Source organism: Oncorhynchus keta, chromosome 4, assembly GCF_023373465.1.
Source record: "Oncorhynchus keta strain PuntledgeMale-10-30-2019 chromosome 4, Oket_V2, whole genome shotgun sequence".
NCBI lineage: Eukaryota > Metazoa > Chordata > Actinopteri > Salmoniformes > Salmonidae > Oncorhynchus > Oncorhynchus keta.
In genome coordinates, this window is record NC_068424.1 from 15,399,167 (window position 1) to 15,416,357 (window position 17,191).

At 43.6% G+C, this 17,191-nt stretch overlaps 1 pseudogene; it reads left to right on the forward strand.

The window, feature by feature from the left end:
- The window catches only part of LOC118382415 (contactin-associated protein-like 2), a 385,396-nt pseudogene extending 368,887 nt beyond the window's left edge, over positions 1–16,509 (forward strand).
- Positions 16,510–17,191: the final 682 nt, after the last annotated feature.

Here is a 17,191-nt window from a genome sequence, read left to right on the forward strand (position 1 = left end):
AAAAACAACAAAAAAATAACAGTAAACATTACACAAGATGTTTCAAAACAGTAAATGACCACATATGTCATATTATATATATATATATATATAACATATATGAAACTGTTGTCATATTATATATATATATACAATGTACAAATAGTTAAAGGACACAAGATAAAATAAATAAGCATAAATATGGGTTGTATTTACAATGGTGTTTGTTCTTCACTGGTTGCCCTTTTCTCGTGGCAACAGGTCACAAATCTTGCTGCTGTGATGTCACACTGTGGAATTTCACCCAGTAGATATGGGAGTTTTTCAAAATTGGATTTGTTTTCGAATTCTTTGTGGATCTGTTTAATCTGGGGGAAATATGTCTCTCTAATATGGTCATACATTGGGCAGGAGATTAGGAAGTGCAGCTCAGTTTCCACCTCATTTTGTGGGCAGTGAGCACATAGCCTGTCTTCTCTTGAGAGCTTTCTCAATAGCAAGGCTATGCTCACTGAGTCTGTACATAGTCAAAGCTTTCCTTAATTTTGGGTTAGTCACAGTGGTATTCTGCCGCTGTGTACTCTCTGTGTAGGGCCAAATAGCATTCTAGTTTGCTCTGTTTTTTTGTTAATTCTTTCCAATGTGTTAAGTAATTATCTTTTTGTTTTCTCATGATTTGGTTGGGTGTTTGTGAACAGAGCCCCAGGACCAGCTTGCTTAGGGGACTCTTCTCCAGGTTCATCTCTCTGTAGGTGATGGCTTTGTTATGGAAGGTTTGTGAATCACTTCCTTTTAGGTGGTTGTAGAATTTAACGGCTCTTTTCTGGATTTTCATAATTAGTGGGTATCGGCCTAATTCTGCTCTGCATGCATTATTTGGTGTTTTACGTTGTACACGGAGGATATTTTTGCAGAATTCTGCGTGCAGAGTCTCAATTTGGTGTTTGTCCCATTTTGTGAAGTCTTGGTTGGTGAGCGGACCGCAGACCTCACAACCATAAAGGGCAATGGGCTCTATGACTGATTTAAGTATTTTTAGCCAAATCCTAATTGGTATGTTGAAATTTATGTTTCTTTTGATGGCATAGAATGCCCTTCTTGCCTTGTCTCTCAGATCGTTCACAGCTTTGTGGAAGTTACCTGTGGCGCTGATGTTTAGGCCAAGGTATGTATAGTTTTTTGTGTGCTCTAGGGCAACAGTGTCTAGATGGAATTTGTATTTGTGGTCCTGGTGACTGGACCTTTTTGGAACACCATTATTTTGGTCTTACTGAGATTTACTGTCAGGGCCCAGGTCTGACAGAATCTGTGCATAAGATCTAGGTGCTGCTGTAGGCCCTCCTTGGTTGGTGACAGAAGCACCAGATCATCAGCAAACAGCAGACATTTGACTTCGGATTCTAGCAGGGGAGGCCGGGTGCTGCAGACTTTTCTAGTGCCCGCACCAATTCGTTGATATATATGTTGAAGAGGGTGGGGCTTAAGCTGCATCCCTGTCTAACCCCACGACCCTGTGTGAAGAAATGTGTGTGTTTTTTTGCCAATTTTAACCGCACACTTGTTGTTTGTGTACATGGATTTTATAATGTCATATGTTTTACCCCCAACACCACTTTCCATCAGTTTGTATAGCAGACCCTCATGCCAGATTGAGTCAAAGGCTTTTTGAAATCAACAAAGCATGAGAAGACTTTGCCTTTGTTTTGGTTTGTTTGGTTGTCAATTAGGGTGTGCAGGGTGAATACATGGTCTGTTGTACGGTAATTTGGTAAAAGCCAATTTCACATTTGCTCAGTACATTGTTTTCATTTAGGAAATGTACGAGTCTGCTGTTAATAATAATGCAGAGGATTTTCCCAAGGTTACTGTTGACACATATTCCACGGTAGTTATTGGGGTCAAATTTGTCTCCACTTTTGTGGATTGGGGTGATCAGTCCTTGGTTCCAAATATTGGGGAAGATGCCAGAGCTAAGTATGATGTTAAAGAGTTTTAGTATAGCCAATTGGAATTTGTTGTCTGTATATTTGATAATTTCATTGAGGATACCATCAACACCACAGGCCTTTTTGGGTTGGAGGGTTTGTATTTTGTCCTGTAGTTCATTCAATGTTATTGGAGAATCCAGTGGGTTCTGATAGTCTTTAACAGTTGATTGTAAGATTTGTATTTGATCATGTATATGTTTTTGCTGTTTGTTCTTTCTTATAGAGTCAACAAGATTGGAGAAGTGGTTTATACACACATCTACATATTGGATAGATAACTTTGTGTTGTTGTTTGTTTGGTGTTTTCCTATTTTCCCAGATTCCATGGATTCTTCAATTACATTGAGCTGATTTCTGATGTGCTGTTCCTTCTTGTTCTGTAGTGTATTTCTGTATTGTTTTAGTGATTCACCATAGTGTTTTTGGTTGGAAAGGTTTCTCTCTCCCCCTCTATCTCTCCCTCACTCCCTCTCTCACCCTCTCTCTTCATCCCTTTCCCTCACTCTCTCCTCTTTCTCTCCCTCTCCCCTCTCTCTCTCCCCCTCTTCCCCCCTCTCTCTCTCCCCCTCTCCCTCTCACCCCGCACTCTCTCTCCCCCTCTATCTCTCCCCCACTCTCTCTCTCACCCTCTCTATTCATCCCTTTCCCTCACTCTCTCCTCTTTCTCTCTCTCCCCCTCTCCCTCTCTCCCACTCTACCCCCCCTCTCTCCCCCTCTCTCTCTCTCTCCCTCTCCCTCCCCTCCCCTCCTCCCCCTCTCTTTCCCTCTCCCCCTCCCCCTCTCTCCCCCCCTCTCTCTCTCTCACTCCCCTCTCTCTCTCTCTGCTATATACCTGATACTCAGACTTGAATACTAATAAGATACTGATACAACAAAGGCTGGTCCACTAACAGGCTGGTCCACTAACAGGCTGGTCCACTAACAGGCTGGTCCACTGACAGGCTGGTCCACTAACAGGCTGGTCCCTCTGACAGGCTGGTCCACTAACAGGCTGGTCCCTCTGACAGGCTGGTCCACTAACAGTCTGGTCCACTAACAGGCTGGTCCACTGACAGGCTGGTCCACTAACAGGCTGGTCCACTGACAGGCTGGTCCACGAACAGGCTGGTCCACTAACAGGCTGGTCCACTGACAGGCTGGTCCACTAACAGGCTGGTCCACTGACAGGCTGGTCCACTAACAGGCTGGTCCACTAACAGGCTGGTCCACTGACAGGCTGATCCACTAACAGGCTGGTCCACTAACAGGCTGGTCCACTAACAGGCTGGTCCACTGACAGGCTGGTCCACTAACAGGCTGGTCCACTAACAGGCTGGTCCACTAACAGGCTGGGCCCAGGTACAGAATTTAGCTCTGCCATACAGGCTTTTGTGTGTGTGTGTGCATGTGTGTGTAGCTCCTCAGACATGGCTATCAAATTCAGCAGTGGCCTGATATCAGGGTGATTTCTCCACTCTTGCCCTGCATTGTAGGACACATTACCAAAGGCTCTATAATATATCATCTATAAACACACACACACACACACACACACACACACACACACACACACACACACACACACACACACACACACACACACACACACACACACACACACACACACACACACACACACACACACACACACACACACACACACACTCTCTCTCTCTCACTTGTTTGGGAGAGGGAGCTTATGGAGATATTGGCTGGTCAGAAAGAGTGTGTCAACATGACATGTTTATTACTATTCAATATTTCTGTGTGTTTGAGGTTGTTTGTCTGCAATCTGCTGTTTTTCTGCTACATTTTCTCCTCTGAATAACAGAGTGGGAGAGACAGAAGAGAGAGGTGAGACAGGAGAGAGGGGAGAGAGACAGGAGAGAGAGGAGAGAGACAGGAGAGAGAGGAGAGAGACAGGAGACAGGAGAGAGAGAGGAGAGACAGGAGAAAGGAAAGAGAGGAGAGACAGGAGAGAGACCGGAGAGAGAGGAGAGACAGGAGAGAGACAGGAGAGAGACAGGAGGGAGACAGGAGAGAGACAGGAGAGAGACAGGAGGGAAAGACAATAATGTAACTGTTTATTGCATTTCAAAACATTCAGAGCTCTATATTCTCTACAAGCCAGTCCAAAACACTTAGAACTCTCTACAGCTCTCTATAGGCCAGTCCAAAACACCCAGAACTCTCTACAGCTCTCTACAGGCCAGTCCAAAACACTCTGATCTCTCTACTCTCTACAGGCCAGTCCAAAACACTCAGAGCTCTATACTCTCTACAAGCCAGTCCAAAACACTTAGAACTCTCTACATCTCTCTACAGGCCAGTCCAAACACTGAGAGCTCTCTACATCTCTCTACAGGCCAGTCCAAACACTCAGAACTCTCTACATCTCTACAGGCCAGTCCAAAACACTCAGAACTCTATACTCTCTACAGGCCAGTCCAAAACACTCAGAACACTCTACATCTCTACGGGCCAGTCCAAACACTCAGAGCTGTCTACAAGCCAGTCCAAAACACTCAGCACTATCTACAGCTCTCTACAGGCCATTCCAAACACTCAAAACTCTCTACAGCTCTCTATAGGCCAGTCCAAAACACCCAGAACTCTCTACAGCTCTCTACAGGCCAGTCCAAAACACTCTGATCTCTCTACTCTCTACAGGCCAGTCCAAAACACTCTGAGCTCTCTACGGGCCAGTCCAAAACACTCAGAACTCTCTACGGGCCAGTCCAAAACACTCTGAGCTCTCTACAGCTTTCTACTCTCTACAGGCCAGTCAATAACACTCTGAGCTCTCTACAGCTTTCTACTCTCTACAGGACAGTCCAAAACACTCTGAGCTCTCTACAGCTTTCTCCTCTCTACAGGCCAGTCCATAACACTCTGAGCTCTCTACAGCTTTCTCCTCTCTACAGGCCAGTCCATAACACTCTGAGCTCTCTACAGCTTTCTCCTCTCTACAGGCCAGTCCATAACACTCTGAGCTCTCTACAGCTTTCTCCTCTCTACAGGCCAGTCCATAACACTCTGAGCTCTCTACAGCTTTCTACTCTCTACAGGCCAGTCCATAACACTCTGAGCTCTCTACAGCTTTCTACTCTCTACAGGCCAGTCCATAACAACATAATATTTTAAATACAGTGCATTCGGAAAGTATTCAGACTTTTTCCACATTTTACATTACAGCCTTATTCTAAAATGGATGCAATTATATTTTTCCCTCATCAACCTACACACAATACCCCATAATGACAAAACAGAAACAGGTTTTTCGAATTTTTAGCAAATGTATGAAAAATGGAAATATCACATTTACATAAGTATTCAGACCCTTTACTCAGTACTTTGTTGAAGCACCTTTGACAGAGATTTCAGCCTTGAGTCTTATTGGGTTTGACACTTCAAGCGTTGAACACCTGTATTTGTGGAGTTTCTCTCATTATTCTCAGCTGATCCTCTCAAGCTCTGTCAGGTTGGATGGGCAATGTCCCTCCACAGCTATTTTCAGGTCTCCAGAGATGTTCGATCAGGTTCAAGTCCGGGCTCTGACTGGGCCACTCAAGGACATTAAGAAAAATATCCCGAAGCCACTCCTCCGTTGTCTTGGCTGTGTGCTAGGGGTTGGCATGTTGGAAGGTGAACCTTTGCCCCAGTCTGATGTCCTGAGCACTCTGGAGCAGGTTTTCATCAAGGATCTCTCTGTACTTTTCTCCCTTCATCTTTCCCTTGATCCTGACTAGTCTCCCAGTCCCTACCGCTGAAAAACATCCCATGAACACAGCACGATGCTGCCACCACCATGTTTCACCGTAGGGATGGTGCCAGGTTTCCTCCAGACATGATGCTTGGCATTCAGGCCAAAGAGTTCAATCTTGGTTTCATCAGACCAGAGAATGTTGTTTCTCCTGTTCTGAGAGTCCTTTAGGTGCCTTTTAGCAAACTCCAAGCTGTCATGTGCCTTTTACTGAGGAGTGGCTTCCACTACCATAAAGGCCTGATTGCTGGAGTGCTGCAGAGATGGTTGTCCTTCTGGAAGGTTCTCCCATCTCCACAGAGGAACTCTGGAGCTCTGTCAGAGTGACCATCAGGTTCTTGGTCACCTCCCTGATCAAGGCCCTTCTCCCCTGATTGCTCAGTTTGGCCAGGCAGCCAGCTCTAGGAAGAGTCTTGGTGGTTCCAAACTTCTTCCATTTAAGAATGATGGAGGCCACTGTGTTCTTGGGGACCTTAAATGCTGCAGAAATGTTTTGGTACCTTCCCCAGATCTGTGCCTCGACACAATCCTGTCTCTGAGCTCTACGGACAATTCCATCTACCTCGTGGCTTGGTTTTTGTTCTGACATGCACTGTCAACTGTGGGACCTTATATAGACAGGTGAGTGCCTTTCCAAATCATGTTCAATCAATTGACTCCAATCAAGTTGTAGAAACATCTCAAGGATGATCAATAGAAACAGGATGCACCTGAGCTCGATTTCGAGTCTCATAGCAAAGGGTCTGAATATTTCTCACACCCTGACCTTAGTTATTTATGTTTTATGTATTATTTTGGTCAGGTCAGGGTGTGACGAGGGTGGGTGTGTGTGTGTTTTTGTCCTGTCTATGGTTTTTGTATATCAATGGGGGTTTTGTATGTCTAGGTAATGTAGGTCTATGGTGGCCTGAATTGGTTCCCAATCAGAGGCAGCTGTTTATCGTTGTCTCTGATTGGGGATCCTATTTAGGTTGCCATTTTCCATTTTGGTTTTGTGGGTTATTGTCTATGTGTAGTGTTCTTTCTTTATTAATATAATGATGTATTCATATCACGCTGCGCCTTGGTCTCATCAATACAACGAACGTGACAATACTTGTGTAAATAAGGTATTTTTTATATATATATTTTCATACATTTGCAAAACAATTCTAAAAACCTGTTTTTGCTTCGTCATTATGGGGTATTGTGTATAGAATGTTGTGGGGAAATTTTGATTTTATCAATGAGGCTGTAATGTAAAATAAATATGGAAAAAGTCAAGGGGTCTGAATACTCTCCAAACGCACTGTATGAAACCAAAAAAAGCACAGAAAACAAGGAGACCGAGGAAGAGGAATATGTGAGAAAAGGCAAAAGGAGAGAGAGATAGCGTTTGTGGATATAATTAGGCCCTGAGTTTTCCCTGACTACACGACTTGACCAAGAAAAACTCCTGGACCTATTCTAGAGGCTCTAACTTGGGTCCAGCGTCTTTCCTGGCCCAGCTGTGTGACCATGATAAAGGGCCTTACAGTATGCACAGGTTTAGGATGTTAATTGTGACAGTTTCTCACAGCAGGAAAATAATGTTGCATTAACAGGAAATGTGAATTATTCTGTTAATTATAATTCATGGACAATTTTTGTAGCGATTGATACATTTTCTGGTAGAGCAAATGGAGTCTGACATGTTTACAGTGGAAAGAATGAGCCTTTTTAAACCTTGAATACACTACAAGTGCAACAACGTGGTGATCAAATTAACATCCTACACCTGTACATATGCTGAAGCCCAGTGCACTGTAACCTGCTGGAGTTGACTGTCAGGCCAAACTGATACGACAGATAGAAGAGAGAGATGAAGCAATAAGAAGAAATGATACAGACTATCTGTAAGGGACAGAGAGATACATAGACATCCAGGCTGAATGTATCTGTAAGGGACAGAGAGATACATAGACATCCAGGCTGAATGTATCTGTAAGGGACAGAGAGATACATAGACATCCAGGCTGAATGTATCTGTAAGGGACAGAGAGATACATAGACATCCAGGCTGAATGTACCTGTAAGGGACAGAGAGATACATAGACATCCAGGCTGAATGTATCTGTAAGGGACAGAGAGATACATAGACATCCAGACTGAATGTATCTGTAAGGGACAGAGAGATACATAGACATCCAGGCTGAATGCATTACTTCACGGTCCGGGTATCAAACCCAGGTCAGCTACACAACTCAATACTGAGTCAGCCCACGGAGCTAATAGTTATCTTCAGGTCTAAGGTTAGTCATCATGGAGGGAAATGAAACATCTCCCCTATATATGTTACTTAGAGACAGAATGTATATCACATTATGCTTCCATTAGAGGTCAATGTCAATATGTGGGTTTCTTTATCCTCTCTCTCTCTCTCTCTCTCTCTCTCTCTCTCTCTCTCTCTCTCTCTGTCTCTCTCTCTCTCTCTGTCTCTTTCTGTCTCTCTCTCTCTATGTGTCTCTTTCCATCCCTCTCCAGCAGGAGGGAAGAATAGTCAATTGATTTTAAAAACCTGTGTGTGTGTGGCATCTCATGGTGATGATGTCGTAATGATTTCCCTATAAATCTGCTGATGCAGGTATCTAATAGCTGGTAAGAGGAGAGTGCTGTGGCTCACTCTGCTTTAGTTGGTTTCCAGGAATAATGATTTATGCTGATTATGTATATTTCCTTCCTCTCCTCATTTTCTATGCTTTTTTGGACTATTAAGGCTGTGTGCTTCCTTGAAGTGTTGTATTGTATAATAAAATCTTGTTAAAACTCAAACCTCTCTCTCTCTCTCTCTCTCTCTCTCTCTCTCTCTCTCTCTCTCTCCTCAGAGACCGGAGTGATAGACCCAGTGCTTATAGAGCGTTATAACACTCCAGGATTCGTAGGCTGTCTGTCACGCGTCCAGTTCAACGGAGTCGCACCCCTGAAGACTGCCCTAAGAAACCCTATAACAGACAGACCAACAGACAGACAGTCTGTGCCAGTGTCCTACCAGGGTAAACTGGTAGAATCTAACTGTGGAGCATCACCTCTCACCATCCCACCAATGTCTGCTGTCACCGATCCTTGGCGCCTGGACTCAGGTACGATACACACACACAGACATTTTTTGCAGGAAATGCAGGTACACACACTACACACACATTCTCATATTTGGGATGCTGTAGTCTTCCTTTTGCTCCAGTGGGATGGTTGTCTCTGTCTCTGGTCAATAACATCTATTGATCCAGGAGCCACAAGCAAAACGCACAGTCAGCTGACAGGGCAGATATGTCAGCCTCTCTATTTCCTCTTCCTCTTCTCTCTCTTCCTCTTCTCTCTGTCCTCCTGTCTCCTTTCTCCAGATTTCTGTCGCCCCTCACAAGTTTTCCCTGTACTGGGCTCTGAACCTCTCGCTCTCTCTCTGTCATTAGCTTACCACCCACCTGTCATAACACGCTCTGTCTGTCTGTCTGTCTCTCTCTCTCTCTCTGCCCCCCCCCCTCTCTCTCACTCTCTCTCATTAGCTTACCACTCACCTGTCATAACACTCTCTCTCTCTCTCTCTCTCTCTCTCTCTCTCTCTCTCTCTCTCTCTCTCTCTCTCTCTCTCTCTCTCTCTCATTAGCTTAATGCTTGTCTGTCATAACAATCCCTCATCCACCCACCAACTCTCTCCACTCGTCTACCTGATAGACCTGACAGATCTGTACATCAGGAGGGATAAAAGCCTATTAGTGGGAGACAAGACAGCTTGGCCTGGTGTTGATTCATCGCTCTGTAGTGTGTTTACAGTTGAATGGTGTGTGTGTGGGGGGGTGTATTACATTTCAGTCATTTAGCATACGATTTTATCCACAGTTAGTACATTTACCTTAAGATGGCTAGATGAGTATAGCTGAAAGTAAATATCTGTGTCTCTAGGTGCAGAGTTCCCATTCAATGAGGAGCGAGTGATCCCAGATGGAGTCAACAGAAACTCAGCCATTATAGGAGGTATGTCCAGTAGGGCCCCTATTCAGACTTCTCTTATCCTAAACTGCCATGTTCCACAGAGACGTGACCCTCTGCCAGGTCCAGATGTGTTTCCCATGGGCCTTGATGTCAACAAATCATGTATTTGCTTCAGTAACATTTTGCTCCAACTTTAACATTCTATCAATATCTATCAATATCCATTCTATCAATATACATTCAGAGCAGCTCAGCACAGATCACTGCACCTGTAAACAGCCCATCTATCTTCCTACCGCAATTTTTTTACATTTATTTTACTAGGCTAAGAACAAATTCTTATTTTCAATGACAGCCTAGGAACAGTGGGTTAACTGCCTGAACGACAGATTTGTACCTTGTCAGCTCGGGGATTTGAACTTGCAACCTTTCGGTTACTAGTCCAACGCTCTAACCACTAGACTACGCTGCCGCATCGCCATACTGTATTTATTTATTTATGTTACTCCTTTGCACCCCAGTATCTCTACTTGCACATTCAGCTTCTGCACATCTATCACTCCAGTGTTTATTGCTAAATTGTAATTATTTCACCAGTATGGCCTATTTAATGCCTTACCTCCCTTATCTTAATTAATTTGCACACACTGTATATAGACTCTTTTTTCTATTGTGTTATGGACTGTATGGTTTGTTTATTCCATGTGTAACTCTGTGTTGTTGTTTGTGTCGCACTGCTTTGCTTTATCTTGGCCAGGTCGCAGTTGTAAATGAGAACTTGTTCTCAACTAGCCTACCTGGTTAAATAAAGGTGAAATAAATCAATACAATTTTAAAAATCTATCAATATCTATCAATATACATTCTATCAATATCTATCAATATCCATTCTGTCAATATCTATCGAAATCCATTCTATCAATATCTATCAGTTTCCATTCTGTCAATATCCATTCTATCAATATCTATCAATATACATTCTATCAATATACATAATGTCAATATCATTCTATCAATATCTATCAATATCCATTCTGTCAATATCTATCAATATCCATTCTGTCAATATCTATCGATATCCATTCTATCAATATCCATGCTATCAATATCTATCAGTTTCCATTCTGTCAAGATCCATTCTATCAATATACATTCTATCAATATACATTATGTCAATATCTTTCTATCAATATATATATATATTTATTTTTTTATTTCACCTTTACTTAACCAGGTAGGCCAGTTGAGAACAAGTTCCCATTTACAACTGAGACCTGGCCAAGATAAAGCAAAGAAGTGCGACAAAAACAACAACACAGAGTTACACATAAACAAACGTACAGTCAATAACACAAAAGAAAAGAAAAATGTAAAGATCTATGTACAGTGTGTGTAAATGTAGAAGAGTATGGAGGTAAGGCAATAAATAGGCCCTAGAGGTGAAATAATGACAATTTAGCATTAATACTGGAGTGATGGATGTGCAGATGATGATGTGCAAGTAGAGATACTGTGGTGCAAAAGAGCAAGAGGGTAAGTAATAATATGGGGATGAGGTAGTTGGGTGTGCTATTTACAGATTGACTGTGTACAGGTACAGTGATTGGTAAGCTGTTCTGACAGCTGATGCTTAAAGTTAGAGACTTAGATATAAGACTTCAGCTTCAGAGATTTTTGCAATTAGTTCGTCATTGGCAGCAGAGAACTGGAAGGAAAGGCGGCCAAAGGAAGTGTTGGCTTTGGGGATGACCAGTGAGATATACCTGCTGGAGTGCGTGCTATGGGTGGGTGTTGCTATGGTGACCAGTGAGCTGAGATAAGGCAGAGCTTTACCTAGCATAGACTTATAGATGACCTGGAGCCAGTGGGTCTTGCGACTGATATTTAGTAAGGGCCAGCCAATGAGAGCATAGAGGTCGCAGTGGTGGGTAGTATATGGGGCTTTGGTGATTAAACAGATGGCACTGTGATAGACTACATCCAGTTTGCTGAGTAGGGTGTTGGGGGCTATTTTGTAAATTACATTGCCAAAGTAGAGGATCGGTAGGATAGTCAGTTTTACGAGGGTATGTTTGGCAGCATGTGTGAAGTGGGCTTTGTTGCGAAATAGGAAGCCGATTCTAGATTTAATTTTGGATTGGAGATGCTTAATGTGAGTCTGGAAGGAGAGTTTACAGTCTAACCAGACACCTAGGTATTTGTAGTTGTCCACATATTCTAAGTCAGAACCGTCCAGAGTAGTGATGCTAGTCGGACGGGAGGTTGCGGGCAGCAATCAGTTGAAGAGCATGCACTTAGTTTTACTAGCATTTAAAAGCAGTTGGAGGCCACGGAATGTGTGTTGTATGGCGTTGAAGCTCATTTGGAGGTTTGTTAGCACAGTGTCCAAAGAAGGGCCAGAAGTATACAGAATGGTGTCATCTGCGTAGAAGTGGGTCAGAGAATCACCAGCAGCAAGAGCGACATCATTGATATATACAGAGAAAAGAGTCGGCCCGAGAATTGAGCCCTGTGGCACCCCCATAGAGACTGCCAGAGGTCCGGACAACAGTTCCCCCGGTTTGACACGTCAATGACAACCAATGTCTATCAATATCTAGCAATATCCATTCTATTAATATACATTCTATCAATATCCATTCTGTCAATATCTATCAATATCCATTCTGTCAATATCCATCAATATCTATCAATGTACATTCTATCAATATCCATTATTTTCGAACTATTTCTAAATCTACTTATTTATATCTGCCCCCAGGTATCATTGCCGTGGTTATCTTCACCGTCCTGTGCACGCTGGTGTTCCTGATTCGCTACATGTTTCGTCACAAGGGCTCATACCACACCAATGAATCGAAAGGGGCGGAACCAGCCAGTGGCGAATCAGCAGACACCACCATCATCTGCGCCGAAACCAACCCGGAAACCATAGAGGAATCAAAGAAAGAGTGGTTCATCTAACTGCCAATTGAAAAACAGATGAGGATTGGCGAGTGGGATGTTCATCTGTTGACCTATCACAGGAGAGATGGATGGAGACGTCTACTGAATGGAGGAGGGATTGGGAGTGGGTGAAAGAGGGTGTACAGAAATCCGATGAACTGCAGAAGAAAGACGAGACAGTTTATTGGAAGTTTGCGTTGAGAGTTGAGAGACTAAATCTGTACATAGTCTTTCTTTGTATTGTGTTCAGGAGTATCCACGAGACCTTTGAATACAGAATAGTTATATAACAGCAGATCTGGATCAAATACATTCAAACACTTTAGGTTTTTAGAAGTGCACTTGATTTAGCTTGGATTTTGCACCTTTAGGACTATTCTATTGTCTCCGATGTACCAGGCAAACTAAATCAAGCACAGCTCAAGTATTTGACCTATGTATTTGACCTCTGTATAATAATAATAATGGAACATATGCTAGCAAAGACTTGTTTGTTTTTTCAACTGAGATCTTAACGATTATGCCAAATCATCTGTTTACAAGTTTGGCATTTCTGTTGGTCATGTTTACATGTCCATGATCCATATACACTCCAACAGTATTTCTCAAACCACTCCAAGAGGTGTAACCAGAGAAACATGGATGCCAAAAGTCCTGCTGTAAATCTGTGTTATTTATAAATATATTGAATTTCTTTGTTAATATATGTTTATTCAGAGACATTGGTACAAAGACATTTACACGACATTTCAGATCATATTTCTAAGCATAGCACATATCCACAAATGAAAGAAGTTTACTTTAATTTAATTATGACATTAGATTGTATCCACAAGAAGACCTTCTCATCGATGGTTGGAGAGGAATGTCTCAATGCATGATGGGAAAACATGGCAGAAGCATAGCTACACACTGCATGGCAGTTTTCTTTCTGTCCTTCTGAGAACAAGTGAGCACTTGAACTTTCAGTGTATTTTCTGTTTCCAAACACTTGTCTTACACTGAAGACGCAAAACATTAAGAACACCTTCCTAATATTGGGTTGTACCACCTTTTGCTCTGAGAACAGCCTAATTTAGTCAGGGCATGGACTCTACAAGGTGTCGAAAGCATTCCACAGGAATGCTGGCCCATGTTGACTCTAATGCTTCCCACAGTTGTGTCAAGTTCGCTGGATGTCCTTTGGGTGGTGGACCATTCTTGATACACACAGCAAACTGTTGAGTGTGAAAAACCCAGCAGCGTTGCAGTTCTTGGCACATTCAAACCAAAGCGCATGGCACCTACTAACATACCCTGTTCAAAGGCACTTAAATATTTTGTCTTGCCCATTCACCCTCTGAATGGCCCATACACAATCCATGTCTCAATTGTCTCAAGGCTTAAAAATCCTTCTTTAACCTGTCTCCTCCCCTTCATCTACACTGATTGAAGTGGATTTTACAAGTGACATCAATAAGGGATCATAGCTTTCAACTAGATTCACTGGGTCAGTCTGTCATGGAAAGAGCAGGTGGTCCTAATGTTTAATACATTCAGTGTAGCTTCTCATGTTTATTTCACAAATTTGATTGATTGATCGATGAGATCGATCATGATACTTGTAATGCTGAGAGTTTGTCTCACTGGATGTTGAGAGTGCTGTATTTGTGTGTGTAGATGGGGTCGGAGGCATACGGGGGGGGGGGTGTAGCCTATGTTCCGTAGGACAAGTCTTTGGGGTCAAGGGTGAAGGGTTGAAGCTTGGTTCTACCGTGTTGAATGGTTTAACCAACTGTGCCTTCAGGAGACTGCCTTTTAGCCTTCCTCTTGGTAACACAACACAGCAACACAACACCATGGTGTCAGAACCAGACCCATGGTGTTAGAACCAGACCCATGGTGTTAGAACCAGACCCATGGTGTTAGAACCAGACCCATGGTGTTAGAGACAGACCCATGGCGTTAGAACCAGACCCATGGTGTTAGAACCAGACCCATGGTATTAGAGACAGACCCATGGTGTTAGAGACAGACCCGTGGTGTTAGAGACAGACCCGTGGTGTTAGAGCCAGACCCGTGGTGTTAGAGCCAGACCCGTGGTGTTAGATCCAGACCCGTGGTGTTAGATCCAGACCCGTGGTGTTAGTACCAGACCCGTGGTGTTAGTACCAGACCCGTGGTGTTAGAGACAGACCCATGGTGTTAGAGACAGACCCGTGGTGTTAGAACCAGACCCGTGGTGTTAGAACCAGACCCATGGCGTTAGAACCAGACCCATGGTGTTAGAACCAGACCCGTGGTATTAGAGAAAGACCCATGGTGTTAGAACCAGACCCGTGGTATTAGTACCAGACCCATGGCGTTAGAACAAGATCCATGGTATTAGAGACAGACCCATGGTGTTAGAGACAGACCCATGATGTTAGAGACAGACCCGTGGTGTTAGTGACAGACCCATGGTGTTAGAGACAGACCCGTGGTGTTAGTGACAGACCCATGGTGTTAGAGACAGACCCATGGTGTTAGAAACAGACCCATGGTGTTAGAACCAGACCCATGGTGTTAGAACCAGACCCGTGGTATTAGTACCAGACCCATGGCGTTAGAACAAGATCCATGGTATTAGAGACAGACCCATGGTGTTAGAGACAGACCCATGATGTTAGAGACAGACCCGTGGTGTTAGTGACAGACCCATGGTGTTAGAGACAGACCCGTGGTGTTAGTGACAGACCCATGGTGTTAGAGACAGACCCATGGTGTTAGAGACAGACCCATGGTGTTAGAGACAGACCCATGGTGTTAGTGACAGACCCATGGTGTTAGAACCAGACCCATGGTGTTAGAGACAGACCCATGGTGTTAGAACCAGACCCATGGTATTAGAGACAGACCCATGGTGTTAGAACCAGACCCATGGTATTAGAGACAGACCCATGGTGATAGAGACAGACCCATGGTATTAGAGACAGACCCATGGTGTTAGAACCAGACCCATGGTATTAGAGACAGACCCATGGTGTTAGAACCAGACCCATGGTATTAGAGACAGACCCATGGTGTTAGAACCAGACCCATGGTATTAGAGACAGACCCATGGTGATAGAGACAGACCCATGGTATTAGAGACAGACCCATGGTGTTAGAACCAGACCCATGGTATTAGAGACAGACCCATGGTATTAGAGACAGACCCATGATATTAGAGACAGACCCATGGTGTTAGAGACAGACCCATGGTGTTAGAACCAGACCCATGGTATTAGAGACAGACCCATGGTATTAGAGACAGACCCATGGTATTAGAGACAGACCCATGGTGATAGAGACAGACCCATGGTATTAGAGACAGACCCATGATGTTAGAGACAGACCCATGGTGATAGAGACAGACCCATGGTGTTAGAACCAGACCCATGATGTTAGAGACAGACCCATGGTGATAGAGACAGACCCATGGTGTTAGAACCAGACCCATGATGTTAGTGACAGTAAATTGCAACTTATTTCCTTTCTTTCTTTTTTTAAACATGTACATATTGTTTATATTCAAATGTATTTATCATATCTATCAGGCTTTACAAATGTTTACTTCATACTGGCATTGCCCGGTTACAATGTGATGTCATGACTGCCATTTTCTGTTGCTTGTTGTAATGGTTCATTTTTTCTATACTTTTTATTTTCTCTAATGTTTCGTAAAATTGGCCACCGTGGTTTGTTGTGAAACGTCTGTATGTCGTCTCAGAAGGTTCCACACTAAGGACACACACACACAGGAAGATGGAAATGAAAAGCCCCAAGACAAGGCAATCAGCATGTCTGTTCCTGGGTTTGTTGTCATGCCACATCTAGCCACCAGGCTACTGTCAGTCACCTGAGTCCTGCTTTCAGCTCTACATTTCAATAAAGACAGTGTTTGCACCCAGGGCTACAGTGTATTCACCTGGGGAGTTGGGCTTGTCAGTGATGGAACATGTTGGGTATGTGTGGTTGTGAGAGAGAAAATAATGGTGAGAGAGAGAGAGGGTGGTAGAGAAAAAGAGTGTAATAGAGGGATGGAAAGAGGGGGTTGAGAGACCGGAGAGAGGGGGTGAAAAAAGAGCGCACTTGGCTGCAGGACTATCCAGTTTGCAAGATAAATCCCTTGAAGGATGCTTCCCCTAACTTGGCTCCTAAGAACCAGTGTGAGGCCTTCTTACAGGAAAGAACCCCAAGAGGTCCAGCAACAGGGCCTGAGGTGCTCTGCAGTCTGCACTGTGAGAATGTCAGCCTTTTCTGTCTGGAGGATAAGTCTCAAAGACACATAGAAATAACAACTTCATCTGTGAGTTGTTTATACATACAGTATATAGACTTCCTTCAATGAATCATCCTCCCATTGGAGGAGAAGCTTGGTTAAACATGCCTTTTTTTGCTATGCAGATCATATGATTTAGGCTGATTAAATATGAGTTTGATAAACTTCAACCGTTTATATGTAGAAGCAGAAGAGAAGGCCAGGATAGCTGCACTGAGGGAGGAAGAGGAGGCCAAGATAGCTGCACTGAGGGATGGAGAGGAGGCCAAGATAGCTGCACCTAGGGAGGAAGAGGAGGCCAGTATA